At 40.1% G+C, this 18,780-nt stretch overlaps 1 pseudogene; it reads right to left on the bottom strand.

Annotated features, from left to right (window-relative positions):
• Positions 1–17,205: 17,205 nt before the first annotated feature.
• On the bottom strand, positions 17,206–18,259 carry LOC127183607 (transforming growth factor beta regulator 1-like; annotated as a pseudogene).
• Positions 18,260–18,780: the final 521 nt, after the last annotated feature.

Genomic DNA, 18,780 nt, shown 5'->3' with positions numbered 1-18,780 from the left:
CCTCAGGTAGTCAGACAGTTCTATGCTGGCCTGTCCTCAGGCTCCCTCACTCTGATCAATAATGGCAGTCCTCCAGATCCAGTTGTCAGTCACACAAAGTGTTGATTGTGAAGAGGCTCAGGCATGATGGTGTTTAAGCTTGTCAACATCTAAAGAGCAGTCTAACAAGACAGAGTGTTGGCCCTTGAGAGGACACGTAACCATAACATCCAGAGAGTTATTAATTGATGACTATCTCTAAATGATTCAGGAGTCCTAAAACTTGTAAGATTACCGTATCCCACAGGATTTTTGTTAACTAAGAAAAACAGACAGACATACCATTGTCCCACTCCATAAGGATAAATCCAAGTGTGTCTACCAATTACATACTCAGGAATGCTGTCTGCTCCAGAAAGGTTAGAATTGTATAAAGCCTAAGATGTAAAATGGTCTGCCTGGTCATGTTTCAGTCTGATTTTTGAGGATGTGCCTTTTCTATGCTGCAATAAACTCAACCTTCTGCAAGATGCTCTGTGAATGTCCTCTGAACTCCTAGAGCAGAAATCAGAAGGACAGGTTGGTGAGGGGAGGCCAAAGGGAGAGCCTGGAGACAGCATTGTTTTCATTCTGTTGCCAGAAAGAACCCACCCAGAATTCATTTGACTTCTAGAGCATTTTCTTATATCAAAATCATTTTTCTATATGAGTGGAAAAAATTCCAATGTGAACCTTCTTTTTTTGTTGTTGTTGTTGTTTAAATTTCAAACACTTTTAATCTGGCAACACTCTTCCACATAACAGTAAGTAATATTTGCTGCTGCTGCTGAGGGCCAGCCAGCTGGTCTCTCTCGGAGTTCTGAGGTAAACAGAAGGCTGCCTACTTGCCCCAAGTCTGCACTCACTCATTAGAGAATCAGTGTTCTACTTCCCTTTAAGGACCTTGTAGAAAACATCATGTCCTTTTCCTCCTTGACTCCCAGTCTTAGAATCTTTGCTTTAACATGAGGATGACTGGAGTGTGTGTGCGGGGGTCAGGGCAGGGAGAGGGGGTTCTTAACACAGAGAGCAATAGGAAAGGAATCATTACAAAAGAATGGAACCAATGTGTGTAATACAAGTTGAAGAGTATTCGTTTCTATTAAAGCTTCACCTAAAATGAAGCTGCATCAAAGTTCTCTTATCTTTGAAACATAGTGAAAATTCACTTTACTAAGTTGATTTTAAAACAAAATCTTGAAAGCACTATTATTTAGCCCCCTATAGGAATAAGGCTATTGTGTAATTCAAGTGCTGATTTCTGTACCCCTCATATCTGGATGCAATCCTTATTTTGAGAATTTGTGTAAACGTTGCTCCCCAATTGTGTCCCCCATATGCCAATAAAGCAGATTAGAGCCTCAATGTCACCCTCTCTATGCCTAGTGGAAAGGTGGAGGCCTGGCCCTGAGCAGATGTCTACAGCTACTGTACTCACGGTTTGCTACATGTGGATGGCAGCATGTCATGACACGCTTCCCCATCTTCTGGCTTTGGCATTCTTTCTGCCCTCTCCTCTGGGATATTCCCCATGTTTCAGAAGGGAAAAGAGTTTAACAATCTCCCACTTCAGTCTACACGCTTAGCTCTTGACTCGTTACAGGACACAGACACCAATCTAAAAGCTGAATTGTATGTCCCCTGCCTGCTGGCTCATGTTCACGGAACCAGGGAGGTCTAAGCAGGCTGCTGAGAAAATACAGCTGTGGTCTCACCCAGCTGTAGTCTTGCGCCTGCCACAACACCAAGCTTTACATCCAGTCATGCCCAATGGCACAACTATTTTGGCATATTTGAGATTTGAGACCTACTCCCAGGAGGGAATACGCATCTGGTACTATCAACCTTTGCCAAAAGCGTTTGGCTGCAATGGCCAGGGTCCAAGGAGGAACACACTACCATTGCTACCTGAAATGAACACGCTGTGAAGCTGTCCTCTAAATATTTATGTTGATGCCCGTAAGGAATGTCATTCTCAGCCCGGAGCAGTCATGCTCCATTTTGCAGACGTTGAGAGTTAATGGAGAGACTCCTATGTAGCCAAAGCTACTTCTTTTGGGACATATTTTCCAATGAGACATATTGTGAAAAGATGCTTATGTGAGGTTTCCTGGGACTTGAGAACATTCTCCTCACCTAATTATTCTTGGGAGCTTTGAGAGCAAGTGCAGGGAAGGGGCACATTGCTTTTAACTGTGCAGTTCAAAAACCATGCCTGTTAGGAAATGATGTTGGCACGTAGAGCACAAAAACGTAGTTTTCATCTACTCTACAACTGAAGGTGCAGAATTGAGTGATGCATTCATCACATATTCTCAAATGTTAACTTATTGCCCTGCAAGTTTATAATGTTTCCTTTCTGTTTGAATAGTTATTTAATATATAGGTTGTCCCTGTGTGGCCTAAGCTTGTCTGGAGTCACAGTGTAGCCCAAGCCAATCCATGAATTTGCAGTATTCTTTCTACCTCAGTCTCTCATTGGCCCACGATTATAAACATGAGTCACAGCACCTGGCTTAGAGTATTTTCTAGCAAGCTGTTCCAGAAGACAAAGAAATTGCCGCAAGGCAAAAGGAAAGCCATGAACACGTGGGTGCTTATTTTTCCTTATTTCTTGAAAAAAATGTTTCCTTTCCACCCTCTGAAGATTTACTTATTACCAGAAATCAGTCATGTAGGTAAACAATGAAAGTGCTTACATTTCCAAGAGAATTCAATTCTGGAATGGCACCTATCCAGAATGTGAAACAAATAGGGGAACATGAAATACATCCTCCCTTCATTAAAAAGGTATGATAAAATTCACTAGCACATATCATGTAAGATAAAGGAAGCTAGGGATTTACTTAACAATGGTTCTCTTTAGTTAACTGAGGTTCTTCAAAACTGTGAGTCATTTTCACTAAAGTCACATGAGCAGACTAGAAGTCTCTACTATCCCAGAAATGAAACGATATTCGAGTTTCATCATGTGTCCTCTAATAACACTCTAGACCTTAGAATCAGGCAGAAATGATCTAAGATATTCTTAATTCTGTTCATATGTTGTCCACACAGATATCCTTGATTGACATTTTTTTATATCTTTCTAGTCAGAGACATTTAATAAACTGTTCTTTGTATGCCTTCTTATATCCCCTGCCCTAAAAAAGAAAAAGAAATGAAATTAACCATAAAAGGGTGCTTATAGTCACTCTGTAATTGAACCGGAGCCAAGCTCTGTGTTTTACCTCCAGATTGAGTATGAATAGCTGACATCATTGTGTCTCTGCCTTTGCATCTGGACAGATGTGATAAGCTTTTCTATGGGTGGACTTAAGAAATGTAAAACCTCAAGGCTAAAGTGCAACTCGTCATTAAGAAATAGGAAAGCTCTTGGGGGTTTTGTAACTGGTTCTCTGTCTGTCATCAACAAGACCCGCCTCCCACCCTCCACTGACAGACTGCTTGACTTCATTTGTGGTCCTGTGGCTAAATTTTCCCTCACCTCAAGTCATTCCCTTACTCTGAAGCCTTATTAACCTGGGACACCTTTCTTCCTACTTCCCTCAGAATGCCTGACCTAGCTTTGTGTGTGTGTGTGTGTGTGTGTGTGTGTGTGTTGTTTGTGTGTGTGTATGTGTGCATGCATGTGTGTATGTGTGTGTGTGTGTGTATGTGTTTGTGTGCATTTTATTTTACCCTGGAGGTTCAGTTCTCATGTTATTTAGAATAGACATACAGTTTAATCCCTTCTATGTGTTTTAGTTTATATTTATATTTTTTTTAATTAATTGAACATTTTTAAAATTTTTTACATATACATATATACAATAAACTACCTATATCTAGAGGTACAATGACATAACATAGAGTTGTGGGTAACTATTCAGGTAGCAAACTGTCTCTGTCCTCTTCTCATTGGAAAGCTACTAACCTGCACTCAGGTAGTCATGTTTATTCCTTCTCAAGTCTCTGATGCAGTTGAAGACCAGATAGCTTAGTTTTACAATGAAACTTAGTTGTTTAGTTGTAAGATGTTTTTAGGTTTAGATATGTGTTTTAAGTTGATAATGACAAGATGTGATGGAGATTGCTCTATGTTCAGAATTTTAGACACACCAAGATAGGAAAGATGTTTTCTTCAAGGCTGTCAAAAACAAATAGCCAAAACACTCACCTGGCTTTTAAAAAAATTTCCTGAACACTCCTCCAGATGCCTCTCTGCTCTGCCATATCTACTTACATTGGGCCACACTCCCTCTCTCCTCACACAAATATTCTCCTTTGAATGTCTTTTTTTTTTTAAAGATTTATTTATTATTATGTATACAGTGTTCTGTCCACAGGCCAGAAGAGGGCATCATATTACATTATAGATGGTTGTGAGCCATTATGTGGTTGCTGGGAGTTGAACTCAGGACCTTTGGAAGAGCAGGCAGTGCTCTTAACTACTGAGCCATCTCTCCAGCCCCCTTGAATGTCATTTTTTAAAGTAGACTATCCGAGACCTTTTTGTTGTTCTTACCTCTTAGCTCATCATCAATCCTTACAACTAAGGCATCTGTGTCTTGGCTCAGCTATTCTTTCCAATGTTGTCCACTTAGTGACTCCAGGAAATCTTGACAGTCACAAATGCATTTGCCAATTTTCAGACATCTTTTGCTCTCCACAGCTCCTCAATTATTCCCCAAACAGTATCAAGAGACCTCACCTCAGGGTCTTTGCTCTTCCTCTGGGTAGCTGACAACTACACTCTTACCAAATCCCTGTTTGATGTGAATTGTCAGGACCCTCCCTCACATTCTTCCTCAGCAGACTCTCTCCTCCCGTGTTCCTGGATCTTCCTGTCCTGTTCCCCATTGCATCAGCTCACATCATTTTCATAGCACTCAAGGACCTGAGACGTATATGATTTATTTGTAGGTCACTAGTTTCCTCAGCCGTACTTGAGTGAAACTGGGAGAAGCAGAATTCTTTGTGTTACTCCCTGCTGTGTTTATAGAACATGTCTTCATGTATGTACACACATATACTTATACATATGATTGCTAAAATATAGTGGACATTAAGTATATTTGATGAAGAATAAATCTCCACGTTTAAAAGTATCATATAATAAATACCATAATTAATTATTTTCAAAGTATTCTAACCTTCTGACATTTGTAGAAAGAGAAAAATATGGATATGTGATTGACTAACTGAAAGGTTGTTTATTTAGAGTCAACAAGGTGCATCCTCAAACTACACTGGGTCAGTTCAAAGTGTCACTTTATCTAAAATCTGAAGTGGCTGTCGGATATAGACAATGACATCAGAATTTTCCCTAAATAGCCTGTTTATAAATTTATCAATGTTAGGCAATTTTTTAGTTTGTGTCAGCATATAGGTTCCTTAGGTAAGCCTGACATTCTGAGTTCAATCCTTAGAACACACAATAGATACAGATAATTGACTCCCCAAATTATCTACATAGGTTTCATGGCATGTGTACACACATACACACACACACACACATACACACACACACACACACACAGAGAGAGAGAGAGAGAGAGAGAGAGAGAGAGAGAGAGAGAGAGAGTGAGAGAGAGAGAGCAATAATCAAATAAAATTAATTTTAAGAACGAGCATCTCATGACCCTACACCTGAAGTAAAGGATAAACTCTCGAAAAACACTCTCACTTCCTATTAAGCCACCATGCTTGTGTGTGATTCATTCTGCTATCCCATCTGTCGTCAAAGGAATATGTTCCATGATGCTTCTTCCCTGTCTGAGTATTCAAGATCTGTGCAATACTTCAGGGTTTGATAATGGCCTCCAACTCCCCAAAGAATAACTTCCTGGAATATCAACTGTTGGCTAACATTTTTAAAAAGTAACGGCGAAGATGAAAACATTTTAAAATGATTAATTACTGCATAAACAACTGTTAATTGTCAGCCAAATATGGTTGCGAATGAACAGGAATTGAATTAATGTAGTTCATTGGAACTTTTTCACCCATAGTCATTATTAAAATTTAACAACAGGAATAATTTTAGAAGAGAAAAATATTTCTCCATCTCTGAATATTTCCTAAACAAAACAAATGCTGACATCATAATAGTCAGTGAGCTCCTAGTGTGGACAGACGTTATTTACTTGTACAATTTTCTAATTTGCCTATATTGCTGTAAAGCTATAGTCTACTAGAGGCTATAAAAAGCACTTTCCAGTGGAAGTAATATCAACTTCAAGTCCCAGAGTCCAGAAAACTCACAAGGAATAAACAGACTGTCCTGTGTGGAGTTGATGCTCATTGTTTTCAAGGTTTCATATCCTGCCTGCAGCTGCCAGAAAAGGTGGCATGAGGAAGATAAATGATCAGAACTATCTAGAACATGTGCCCAAGAGACAAACCAGTAAAGGTGGATGTTAGCTAGAGTTAAATTCAAAACGTTGGATCTTGTCTGGAAAAAGAAGGTGCTAATTCTTGTCCCTTGTATTGCTTTCTCTCTTTCTCTCCACATTTGTGTTTGTTCCTCTCCTCTCTTCTGTTTCTGCTTCCCTTCTTCTTCTTCTATATCCTGTGTAAACACAAGTGGTGTCATTAATATATTGAAGAAATCCTTACTGTACAGAAAGGTCTCTGGGAAATGTTCTTTAGCAAGGTAAAGTGTTTCCGCCCTTCCTGAAATGTACGGTCTCGAGGGCACACATGCCTAGGAAACTGGAGTAAATACGGAGCTTCCTGACTTTATAGTAGGGAAAGACCATGTAATGAATGATATAGAGAGAGCAAAGACACATCAGAAGAGGTAGGCCAATGAGTGTGCCCACTGCTCTGCTCGCTACAGAAAGATGGCAACTTTAACAAGGAAGTGATAACGTGGGCGGGGCCAAGGGGATGCGAAGAGGAGGTTGTTATTGGTGGAGACAGAAGCGGATCAGAAGAAGTAAGCTAATCAGAAACATGGGGTCAAACTTGTTGATACAACCATTAACATCCATTCCCTCATCCAGCTACTGACTCACTTTCTGTGCTTTTCAATATGATTTCCAGGAGGGTAGCTAATATGTCCTACCTGTGAAACTTTCCTCTCCTCACTTCACCTTCCTCAATATAGTTTTCATTCCTCTTTGCCACTGAAATAGCTCTTAAGACGGACTCAAATAGCCACAGTAATGCTGAAATTGCTGGGCATTTTCCATTTGAGTGCCCAGTATCATTAAATAGCCTCTTTCCAGAGCACTCGATTCTGTTGACTTCATGGCACTGGATTCCTCTGCCACTCCGTGACCACTTTTTCCTTTCTTTTGTGCCAGTTTGGCTCATACATATCTGCCTGTCTTTTAAATACTAAAACCAGTTGTGGCTCAACCCTAAGTCCACTCCTTTTCCAACAGTAAATGACATTTCCTTGCTGTGTTATCCAGGGGACTGTTTCTTATGTTTTTTAACCTCCACTGCACTTAACAACTCTAACAACTCCAGGCTCAAGTATAAAGATGTCTGTTAGGTCTTCCTTTTAATTGTTCACAGACAGTTCAAACGTTATGTCCTTCTTCAGGGGAGATTCAAAGACAAGCATGGCTGATATAGAACAAGCGAAAGTTATCTGTGGCTATAAGATAAGGAAAGCGGGGACCAGGAGTAAGATATATTCTCAATGGAAATAGTGAGATTGCTTTTAAATTTTGAATGAATTCAGTGCTGAGCAAGTCTTTAAGTGAGGTAGAAAGCCTTTCATTGTTTTGAAATATAAAAGTATGTATAGCTGACAGTGTTAAAATAATAAAAGAGAAAGTTGTATAAAATAAAAGCAAAAATTAAGTTTGCAAATGAATGGGCCACTCAAAAGCTACCACTTAACTGCATGTCAAATACTTGCCTAGCACCCCTATCTTCAAATGCAACTGCACTGGGGACTGAGTATCTCTTCTGGGGAACACGTTTAACTAGCAGCACCAATGACAATCATATGCTATTGTCTGCTGTCACAGCAAAGGGCAGACAAGAGTCTCTACAAGGAATGGAAAGGGATTGTCTAATTCCAAATTTGAGTCCAGGAGAAATGAATAACAAAGCTTAGCTACATTAAGAGAAATTAATATTGTGTAATATAATTACAGGACTATCCTAATAATTTTCCCATGCAAATTGTTTTTAGATGGAAAACTGAATCTTCCATTACATTTACAGTACATGATTCACATGTCTATGATAAAAATACAAGGTTGGCTAACACTTACAAACATTTAGCAATTTTCCTAATTGGATAATAAGACATTATCAAATGATAAAGCAAAAGCATATAAAATAGTTTGCATATATTTATGATGAAAAACAGCAAGTTACAAACAGGAGAAAAGTCTCATGATCTGATGATGGTTACCCAGTTGGTGGAGAAATGGTAGGTATTTCATTAGAAACTGGAACACATTTTTTTTAATGCCAGTGTTGTATTGGACATTTTGCTGAATTCCAACATTAAAAAAAAAAAAAGGTATAGTAACTAAAAATGAAAATGATTCTCATTAATGATTGAAGAAGTGGCACGTGACCTTGTCTTCAAAATTCCCAGACAATGCTGGAAAAGGCTTCCAGAATATTTATGTGAATTTGTGAGCATCCTGAGTACAACATCAAAAACTTATAGAATAAAGCAAACAGAAAAATCAGTAAAATTTATACTCACACTAAAAGGGAAGAGGTCTTTTGAGAAAGTTGGCCCTAGGAGAAGGGCAGCATGGCTGGGGAGAATGAAACTCAAGGAACTTTAAGTTGCTTGAAGACTATTGAAGGCTTCCTAACATACTCAAAGACCGAAAACCCTTACAGTGCCATTCTGTGAATCTCCCAAGTTGATTTATAGAGCCAACTCAACCCCAGTGAAGTTCCTAGGGAACTTTGTTTGCTCAGGTAGAAAGAGCCACTGTCATGTGGACTGTAAAGGGTCAAGACAACACATACATGTAGAGGAGAAGAAAACTAGGAGAACCTGGATCTACAGCTGCTGTGGTTAATAGAGCACATTGAAACAAAGCATGGCTAACAGACTAAAGGGAAATAGTAGAGAATTTAGGAATGGACATATTAATCATATATTCACTTATCCATTTTAACAGAAGCACTCATAATATATATATACATATATAAATGCATATACAAATATATAGTTGCGAATATATAAAAGTACACGAGCTAAGATATGGTTATATCTGTTCTAAATTGATTTTGTTTTCTTGGACAATGTAGATGTTACTTGTATAATCCAATGCTACAGTAATGTTCCCTTTAGGGTTAGAAGTCATTTTAAAATGGCGAATTTAATGAGCAAGACATATATAGCATCTGATTGCGGATTTATATTCATGTGTGTTTATTTTGCAAAAATTCTAAAGCCATGTGCATATGGGTTGGCCTAATAACCTATGCATATTTTCTTCAATAAAATTATTTTCAATGCAATTCTTTAAAATGAAGAACTAAGCTGTCACATGGATTGTTTTGCTTGGCTCATAGAAAATTCAAAGAATAGACAGATAATGTGAGAAAACAAGCTGAGCTTACATAGATTACTATTGCAAGCTCAATAAATAAAACTCAATTTCTAAACGTTCACACTCATCTCAGCAATATCAGCTACTCAATTTCTACGAAAATGCAACAAAAATTATCATATTTTTTTTTCTTTAAAAAGAGTGAAAAACAAAGACAAGCAAACATAAAGGTAAAAAATAAATAATCCTGATATATTCTACAAGCTGGCCTTGAACTTACTATGCAGCTGAAGTTGGTTTCATACCTGGAACAATCCTTGTCAATATACCCAATTGATCATGATCTCTACATAGAAAAACATAGCATTATTGAGATAAATTGAAAGTAATACATGGGAAGGAATAGTCTGCTGGTATCTTTTAGAGTTCTCTAAACTGTTGGCCTGAATCTACTGCCAGGACAATGGAATCTCTGAAAACATTAGACTTTTTCTTTACTTTCTTGCAAGATTGCTTACAATGACAAAACCCAAGAACACTCTGAGTGACTGGATCAGTAGGACAATATTTTATGTGCTCCTCTGCAGGGCTGCCTGATCCGAACAGAGGGGTAAAAAAAAAAAAAAAAAAAAAAAAAAGGAAGTGGTGTCATTTGAGTTTTTGATCTTAGCCATTCTGATGGGTGTAAGATGGAATCTCAGTGTCGTTTTGATTTGCATTTCTCTGATGACTAACTAGGATGAGCATTTCTTTAAGTGTTTCTCGGCCATTTGATATTCCTCTGCTGAGAATTCTCTGTTAAGTTTCAAGCCCCATTTCGCAATTGGGTTGTTTGGTTTTGTGATGTTTAATTTCTTGAGTTCTTTATATATTTTGGATATTAAACCTTTGTCAGATGAAGCGTTGGTGAAAATCTTTTCCCAGTCTGTAGGCTGTCGCTTAGTTCTACTGACAGTGTCTCCTGCCTTACAGAAGCTTCTCAGCCTCATGAGGTCCCATTTATTAATTGTTGACATTAAGGCCTGGGCTGTTGGTGTACTGTTCAGGAAGTTGTTTCCTGTGCCTATGTGTCCCAGGCTCTTCCCCACTCTTTCCTCTAACTGAATTAATGTCTCTGGTTTTAAGTTGAGGTCTTTAATCCACTTGGACTTGAGTTTTGACCTAGCTGACGATCATGATATTCTCCAACGTTGAGTGGAGAGTGAGATCTGACTCTCACACGAACTCTGGTGCCCCATTTCTGACCACGTCCCCTGGATGGGGGGGGGCCTGGCGGCACTCAGAGGAAGGATAGCAAGTTACCAAGAAGAGACTCGATATTCTAAGAGCATACATAGGGGGAGGAGGTCTCCCTCAATCACAGACATAGGGGAGGGGAGAAGGGGGGAAGTGGGAGGGAGGGAAGAATGGGAGGGAACAGGGGAAGGGCTAACAATCGAGATGTAATATGAATAAAATAATGAAATGAAAAAAAAAAGAAAGTTGTGGGGAAACACGGTCTTATCTCAGTTCTGTACAGATATTACCATGCAACCCAATTATCCAGTTTGTACAAAAACATCATTAATCTGTTACTCTCTGAAAGACGTACATGACTTAAAAAAGGCTGGGCCGAGTGGGAAAACATTTTAATTTTTATTTTCCCCTGATTTTATGATTCCATTTGCAGGAGAGCGCATGTTTTTGAAATGTGAAAGTGTTTTAGAAGACGATTATTCCCTTCGCCGATCATCAAATCCAAAGCACCTTTTCTTTTCTTTCCCTTGAGTAATTTCATACACTTAGCTCCCGCCGTGGCCGCCTCCCAACACCAGTTGCTTCTTGTCTCCTTTCATTAAGGGCTCTTGAAATGGGCAAGCTCCACCAGACTCTTTTTTTGTTTTTGTTACTTGTTATTATATCCTACAAGCATTAGCATTGTGTGAAGATGACTCTGCAGGCCAACGTTCAAAGGGGATTCTGGTAAATCCTTCCCACCTACACCACGCTAATCTGAGTTCACCACAGCTCTTTGCTCCACTTTTGTTTGCGTAAGGGGTCTATCAGGGCTCTTTATGTGTTGCCAGAACCCAAAGGCAGTTTTCTCTTAGTGTAGTCCAGTTTCCATAGTACTGTAGGATTTGCTGGCTTGATTTTCTAAGAGGCAGCCAGCCCTTTTACTGAATTGCAAAGACTCAAGATTTCACCCAAGATAAATGTTGAATGTTGCTCGTGGTCCTGGCAAGCCTCAGATACCGGTTGAAAGAATAGACCTACCTCTAAGTTAAAAGTCTGTTTGAACCTCCAAGTATACATTCCACTTCCGAATGCTCCATCACCAAAGGCTGGGACTCGTCTTGACAACCTGGGCCCTCTTCTCACTTGAGTTGTTTTTTTTTTCCTCTGAGAACTAGAGAAGAGCACAGGCTCTAAGACCCTAAGACCATTCCTCTCACTGTCTCTGTCTCTATCTCTGTCTCTCCCTCCCTTCCTCTCTCTCCTCTCTCTCTCTCTCTCTCTTTCTCTCTCTCTCTCTCTCAGTCTCTCTCTCTCACCGCCCCCCACAGGATGTTTCTTTCAGGTTCTAGTCTTTGACAGCCAACATGGCCCCAAAATAGCAACACTTAAGTTTCCTGTATGATTCTCTACGTGTGACCAAAGTAGTTTAAACCAGTAACCTGGTATCTAAAGAAATCCAAACCTGACTAGTTGTGCAAACAAGTCTGCTTCACAGTGGCCCTCCTGTCACATCAATGGCAGGAAGAGAAGCATATGGCTGCCCAGTCTCAACCTTCTGCTGAGCTTTTTCCTTCTTTACAACTACTATACCTTGCCCTTTATTTTGAGGTCTATGTTTAAAAAGTAATTTTTTTAACCTTTGAATTTTTATTTATTTTATTATTTTTAATTCTGATCTGTGTGTGCATGTGAGTATGCCCATGTGAGCACAGTGCTTATAGAGACCAAATGCATAGGACTCTTCTGGAACTGTAGTCACAGATGGTTGTGAACACCAGATATATGTTGGAAACCAAACCTGTGTCCTCTGCCAGAGCAGTACATGCTTTTAATTGCTGAGTCATTGTATTATGTATGTATGTGTGTGTGTGTTTATTTGATTTGGGGACATTTCTTTCTGAGACAGGGTTTTCTGTGTAGCCTTGACTGTCCTGGAACTCCCTCTGTAGACCAGGTTGGCCTCAAACTCACAAAGATCCACCTGCCTCTGCTTCCCCACGTGTTGGAATTAAAAGCATGCACTACCACCGCCAGGCTGAACCATTGTTTTTAACAAACTAATTTTTCTATTTCATTTCTTGCCTGCCCTACTTGTAAAGATTCAAAAGTTACATGTGAATATATGTTTGTGTGAATATACGCACATGAATGTGTTCAGGTACATGTCTTTGTGTTTGTTGCCAAAGGGAAGCAGCTGTCCACCTCCATCCTTTTAAAGGTCTTTCTTTGAACTTGGGGTTTGCCTTTTCTTGGCTAGACTGGAAGGCAGAAAGCTTCAGCGAGCCCCCTGCTTCTATCCTCAGCCTTGAAAACTGGGGTTGCAGGCATGCTGTTGATGCCCTGTGTGTTAAATAGATATTTGCTTCTGAGCTCTGACTGTCATAATTGTACAGCAGTCACTCTTAAAGTTACTTCTCCAGTCGCTTTCCTTACACTTCTCTGAAACCTATATTCTCAACGGCAAAAGCATAGACAGTTTTATTTATGTTTTTCTTTAAAGAGCTTTAATGTGGACAAGCAGCTCAGGGCTTAAAAGGTCTCTAGATGAACCCCTCCATTTCTGAGCACCCACCTCTGGTGGCTCACAATTTCTTTTTTATTTTTTATTTTATTTTAGTTTTTCTTTTTTTTTTAAATTTTATTAATTTATTCATATTACATCTCAATGGTTATTCCCCTCCCTTGTATCCTCCCATTTCTCCCTCCCTCCCATTTTCCTCTTTCTCCCCTCCCTATGACATTCTCCACAGTTGAGTGGAGAGTGGGGTCTGACTTTCACATGTACTCTGGTGCCTCATATTTGACAAAGTCCCCTGAATGGGGAGACCTGGTGGCACTCAGAGGAAGGATAGCAGGCTACCAAGAAGAGACTTGATACCCTATATAGGGGGAGGAAGTCCCCCTGAGGCACAGTTATTTTTGTTTTTCTAGACAAGGTTTCTCTGTGTAGCCTTGGCTGTCCTGGACTGATTGTGTAGAACGGGCTGGCCTCGAACTTACAGTGATCCATCTGCCCCCGTGCCTCTCAAGTGCTGGCATTAAAGGTGTGTGCCACCACCACCTGGCTTTTTTTTCTCACAAATTCTTAAAGGTACACATCCAGGGGATACAATGTTCTCTTCTGGTTCCTTGGGCACTCACACACTTGGCCCCTGGGCACAGCACGCACCACACACACACACACACAGACACACACACACACACACAGACACACACACACACACACACACACACAATATCTTCATTAGTTCTAGACTCATTTGCCCCCTATGATTATTTTGTTGGAGATGGATGGTTGGTTGCTTGGTTTGTCTTTGGAGATTTAGGTTCTTTTCAAGTTTTTGCACATGTATATAGTGAAGGTCATTTGTGTCAGCAGGGCTGGGCCCCAAAGACGAAAGACTACAGGAAGTCTTCTACACTTACATCTGCTGACTCTCTGTGGGGTTGGCTTTTGTTACTCTGCTATGCTTGGCAGATGTTAAGTTATCCTTTAAGACTCCACTCAAGTGTTGCAGACTCTGAAGGTTTTTCTGCATTCTATAGGCAAATTTTTTCTTCAGTTATCTTTTCACAGCAGGGTTTAGAGTTCATTGTTTGTATCATATGCTATCTTAACCATTAAATTATTATTATTTTTTTTTAAATCACAAATTCCTTCTGGGCTGGGATGGTACAATCACACCACGAACTCAGGGTTCTTTCTTGACAAGGCAAAGCCTAGTAGTGAACTTATTTCAAGACTTCAGGAAGTGTCTAAGTGGAGGTCGCCCATGGGGCGCACGGAATTCCAGAAGGCATCTGTGAACCATGACTTGGAGCAGGAAATGAATCACAGAGATGTCTCTGTTATTTTGTTTAAGAAATATCCTTCCATGAGCCTCCGTGGAATCCATTGGAAAATGCCATCAATTTCCTCACTGCAATTGTAGACTAAATTGTTATTACCAAACCATCTGACTCAGAACACTGTAAATTTCATTTCCTGACTGTGAAATATTACAAACCCTTCACTCCGTGCACTATGACAGTGGCAGGTTTCACTTGGTTTTCTACTCAAAATGTGATCCTTTTGTAGGAATTCTTTTTAGTGAGTTTGTGTATTAAAGTATGAAATCTACTGTACAACATGTCACGCATTTCTTCCTGTGATAAATATGACATGTGTGTTTGTGTGTGTGTGTGTGTGTGTGTGTGTGTGTGTGTGTGTGTGTGTGTGCGTATTTATGGTGGATCCTTGTGGGAAATTATCATTTATAGTTACTGTGAAGAACTGTGCATGTACGAAATGGAAGATGTAAGTCTGAATTAATGTGTATCTTACAGAAGGGTTCTGGTGCTTAGAAGGCTCAGCTCAGGTAGGAGACACCCACCACTGTTTGCCTGATGTACAACTTCTGTTTTAAAACCATGAAATTTGGAGCTGAAGAGTTGGTTCTATGATTAAAAGCATCCTCACTCTTGCACAGCACCCAGTTTCTGGCACCCACATGGTGCCTCACCACCTGTAACTCCAGGTCCAGGGAATACTACACCCTTTCCTGACTTCTGTGGGTACCAGCCACGCATGTCGTGCACATAGAAATGTGTGGGCAAAACACTCCTGCACATAACATAAACAATCCTAAAACATTTGTTTTTAAAACCTTGAAAGTTCAGGAAAAAATAAGAGGAATGGGTTGCTTTATCACGTAGCCAAGGTCATAAGACAAGAGGTGGATAGAACCTTCTAAATCTGTCCTACATAAGTCCCCCAATTCTGTATTCAACCCACATGTTAACTCTTTAGTATATACTTTATCCATGGCATTTCTTCTCATAATGTACCTCATACTGTATAAATAAGAAAAATCAACTGCAATAAGAATGTTCCAGTAAAGTATTTTAATTGAATTTTAAATTATGAATTACTAGCTCAATTTGAATTTTAGCAACTGATGTTCATCTTCTAGCTTCATGCCTAAATTATGACCTAATAGATTAATTTTACATAGTGTTAAAGTATAAAATACTCAATTATTTATAAAATAACTATTATGGTTCTTCCATTAGACTCATGTTCTACTTTCACTATATAAAAGTAATCCTTTATGTTTTTCAAATGTTCATAAAGGTTTTAATGGCTTTAGATATGCCTCTATTTTCCTCCTAAATCATGCCCCCAAGCCTAGTGTTAAATACATTTACAATGATGAGTAAGCAATGGAGACAAATAATATTTGCATAAATTTGCAGAGAAAAGCGGCAATCTAATGGGAGAGCTAAAGGTAAAGGGTAAAAGTAAACAAAATAAAAATATAATGCAATACAATACAGGCCAATAAGTAGTAGTGCTCTTAATATTCTCCTAAGGATTCTCTGGAATTTAAGTAATATTTTTATTCAGTTTCTTTACCTCATATCTATGTTTATAAATAAACTTAGTGCTGCTTTGCATATAACTTCTAAAGATTCAATTTTCCTTGATTTTTTTTCTCTACAGCCATGATTGAAAAATTTGTACAGATATAAGTGTGTTTCCAATGAGTGATGATAATTTGAAACTCAAGAGTCTTAGTACTGGAAAATATTTACATAAATGTGCTGTCTATAATACTATACGCTTATTCCATAGACAGTAGTATGATACCATGTCACATTTCAGGGACAGGTTTGGTTATTTCATCATGTGTTTTCATTTTGCTTTGGTCCCTGTGATGATCCTAAGGAAATCTTGTAAGGTTATGAGGAAGGGATTGGTTTACCTTGTTGATGAGCATGAGAAGTAGCTTCCCCATGTGACCACAGTGCATGCTGGGAAAGAAATTATGTAACTTTGTATACAAAAATGGATGATAGAAATGAATACTTTACAATAATTTTATTTATAGGCTATTCCAAGAGAATGTCATGAATTCATGTTGCATAGAGAATTGGCTAAAATAACATTTATAATTCAGAAATGCTGTCTTAATGTGAGCGCTTGGATTTTTAGCATGCTTCCCAGTAACGTCACTGTAGTACCCTGAGACCATAGCTGGAATATCAATACACTGGGGCCTGGAACGGTCAAAGGGCTGATAAAGGCTCCTCTACTACAGAGTCATCGTGGCATGCCAGCTCTTATTGTAAGACACTGGCTTCTAACTGGTGCAGCGCCTATCAGGGTATATTCTTATTGCTATGAAAACACCCAGAATTTGTTTGTTTGTTTATTTAATTGTTGTTGATGTTAAGAGATATGTATTACTAAAATTAAAGGCAACTGAAGTTTCCCCCAGGATACACCGTGAGCACAGGAACATCACGATGAAATGCATTAGTGCCCCCCGCTTCTCAGCTCCTGCCTTCTTCCACAGAGTTAAGTTTTAGTTAAATTCATGATGATGAAGAGGAAGAGGGCCCTGGTCCTTCCTGTTCAGCCTGATGCCTCGATTGGGCTCCACCGTGATGGAGACTTCCCGTGCTGCGTGCAGGTCAGTGTCTACCAATAGGGCTCACGTGTCAGGAACTCGGGCTGCTAAGATGACACAAAGGCTTCATGCCAGGGATCCTGGCAGAACGTCTGTGTCTGAAAGGCTTCAAGGCTCATAGTTGCATCGTTCTCTGGCATTTCCTGGGAGAGCTGCCCCTTTCTGGGTCTGCGTGCCTCAATTTTCACCCACTGGTAATTGACACAGTTTTGAGCTTCTGGACAACTCTGAATCAAGTTGTGGATGGTTGGGATGAGAAAACCCAAAGAAGTCGGCACCACATGAAAGTGGCTTAGGCAGCAGTTTCCCCGTTGTAGCACTGATGGCCCTGAGCAACAGTTCTTCATAACGAGTGTCTGTCGAAGAGCCGACAATGGTGTTCCTGGGGTCATCTTCTGGAACAATTTCAAACTGAGGCTGTACACCACCATCCTTGATCTGACAGGGTCTGGGCCCTTCATGGTGGCATACAGTCGAGGACTGCAGTAGCCCAACAGGGTAATGGCACTCTTGTCATGGAAGCCAGGTCGGTTGGTGACAAGCTCCCCCAGGCTATACACTGTTAGACCCCCTAGTCCCTTAGGGAGTACATGCCGTCCTGAGGGATCCAGGGCAATGTGCTTTACCAGCTTACGAGCACCTCCCTCCATTTTCTCCAGTACTTCCAGTTTGTTGTTCCTTTTGCCTTTTTCTTTCTCCTCCTTTTGGATTTCTTCCCAAATAGCTCCTTGGCCCCAGTGCTGGGCCCGTCTCCCTGGATAATTGGCACAGAGCTGGCTGCACCGTAAGCCAGGGGCAAGCTGGAGCCATGAGAAAGGGCTGCGGGCTGCAGTTCCCAGTCAGTTAGAGCGAGAAGCTGGAGCACTTTCTTCAGTGAGCATCTTGGTTCTTCTTTTGCTTTAAGAAACTTTTTTCTCAAGACGAGCAATTTCATCACAAATAGGAGTATTCTCAAACACCGTGGCCTTGGCTGCTCTGCGCAGCTGCAGGCACTTCAGCTGGTACTGCTTCTGGCTCTTCTTCGGGAACATTTTTTTTTATCCTGGCCACGTTGGACAGCGGGCTGCGCCGCTTGGAGGTCAGGATGGTCAACAGGCTCATGTTCCGGCTCCAGGTCTGGAGCTTCGGACCGCAGAAGGAACAGAACTTATTTCTCATGGGGTAAAATAGGGAAACGTGAAGATCGAGAAGCCAGAGGTAGAATGTCTTGTGAGGTTTTCTTTCTGTTTCACAGACGGTACCCGTCTTGCTGTCTCACATGGCAAGAAGGAAGGGTTCTCTGGGGGAATTTCTTGTAAAAGCACTAATCCCATGCTTGTGTGTTCTGTCATGTGACCCAATCACCTCTCAAAGACCCTCCTTCCTAAAAGCATCACTTTGAGAGTTAAAATTGCAACACATGGATTTGCTAAAGAACAAACAAAACGAACCCCCCCCCCCACACACACACACACAAAAAACCATATGTTTAGACCATTACACAGGAAACTTAACTTCACAAAGTAACATGGCAGGAAACAACAAAGGGGAATTCTTGTGCAGAAAAGACTGCAAAGAGGTTCAAGTAATTCACAGCTGAAAAAACTTAGGACGTATAGAGCAGCAGGGAGTTCGCTGAAACG

Source organism: Acomys russatus, chromosome 31 (assembly GCF_903995435.1).
Source record: "Acomys russatus chromosome 31, mAcoRus1.1, whole genome shotgun sequence".
Lineage (NCBI taxonomy): Eukaryota > Metazoa > Chordata > Mammalia > Rodentia > Muridae > Acomys > Acomys russatus.
This window is presented reverse-complemented; position numbering and strand designations above follow the sequence as displayed.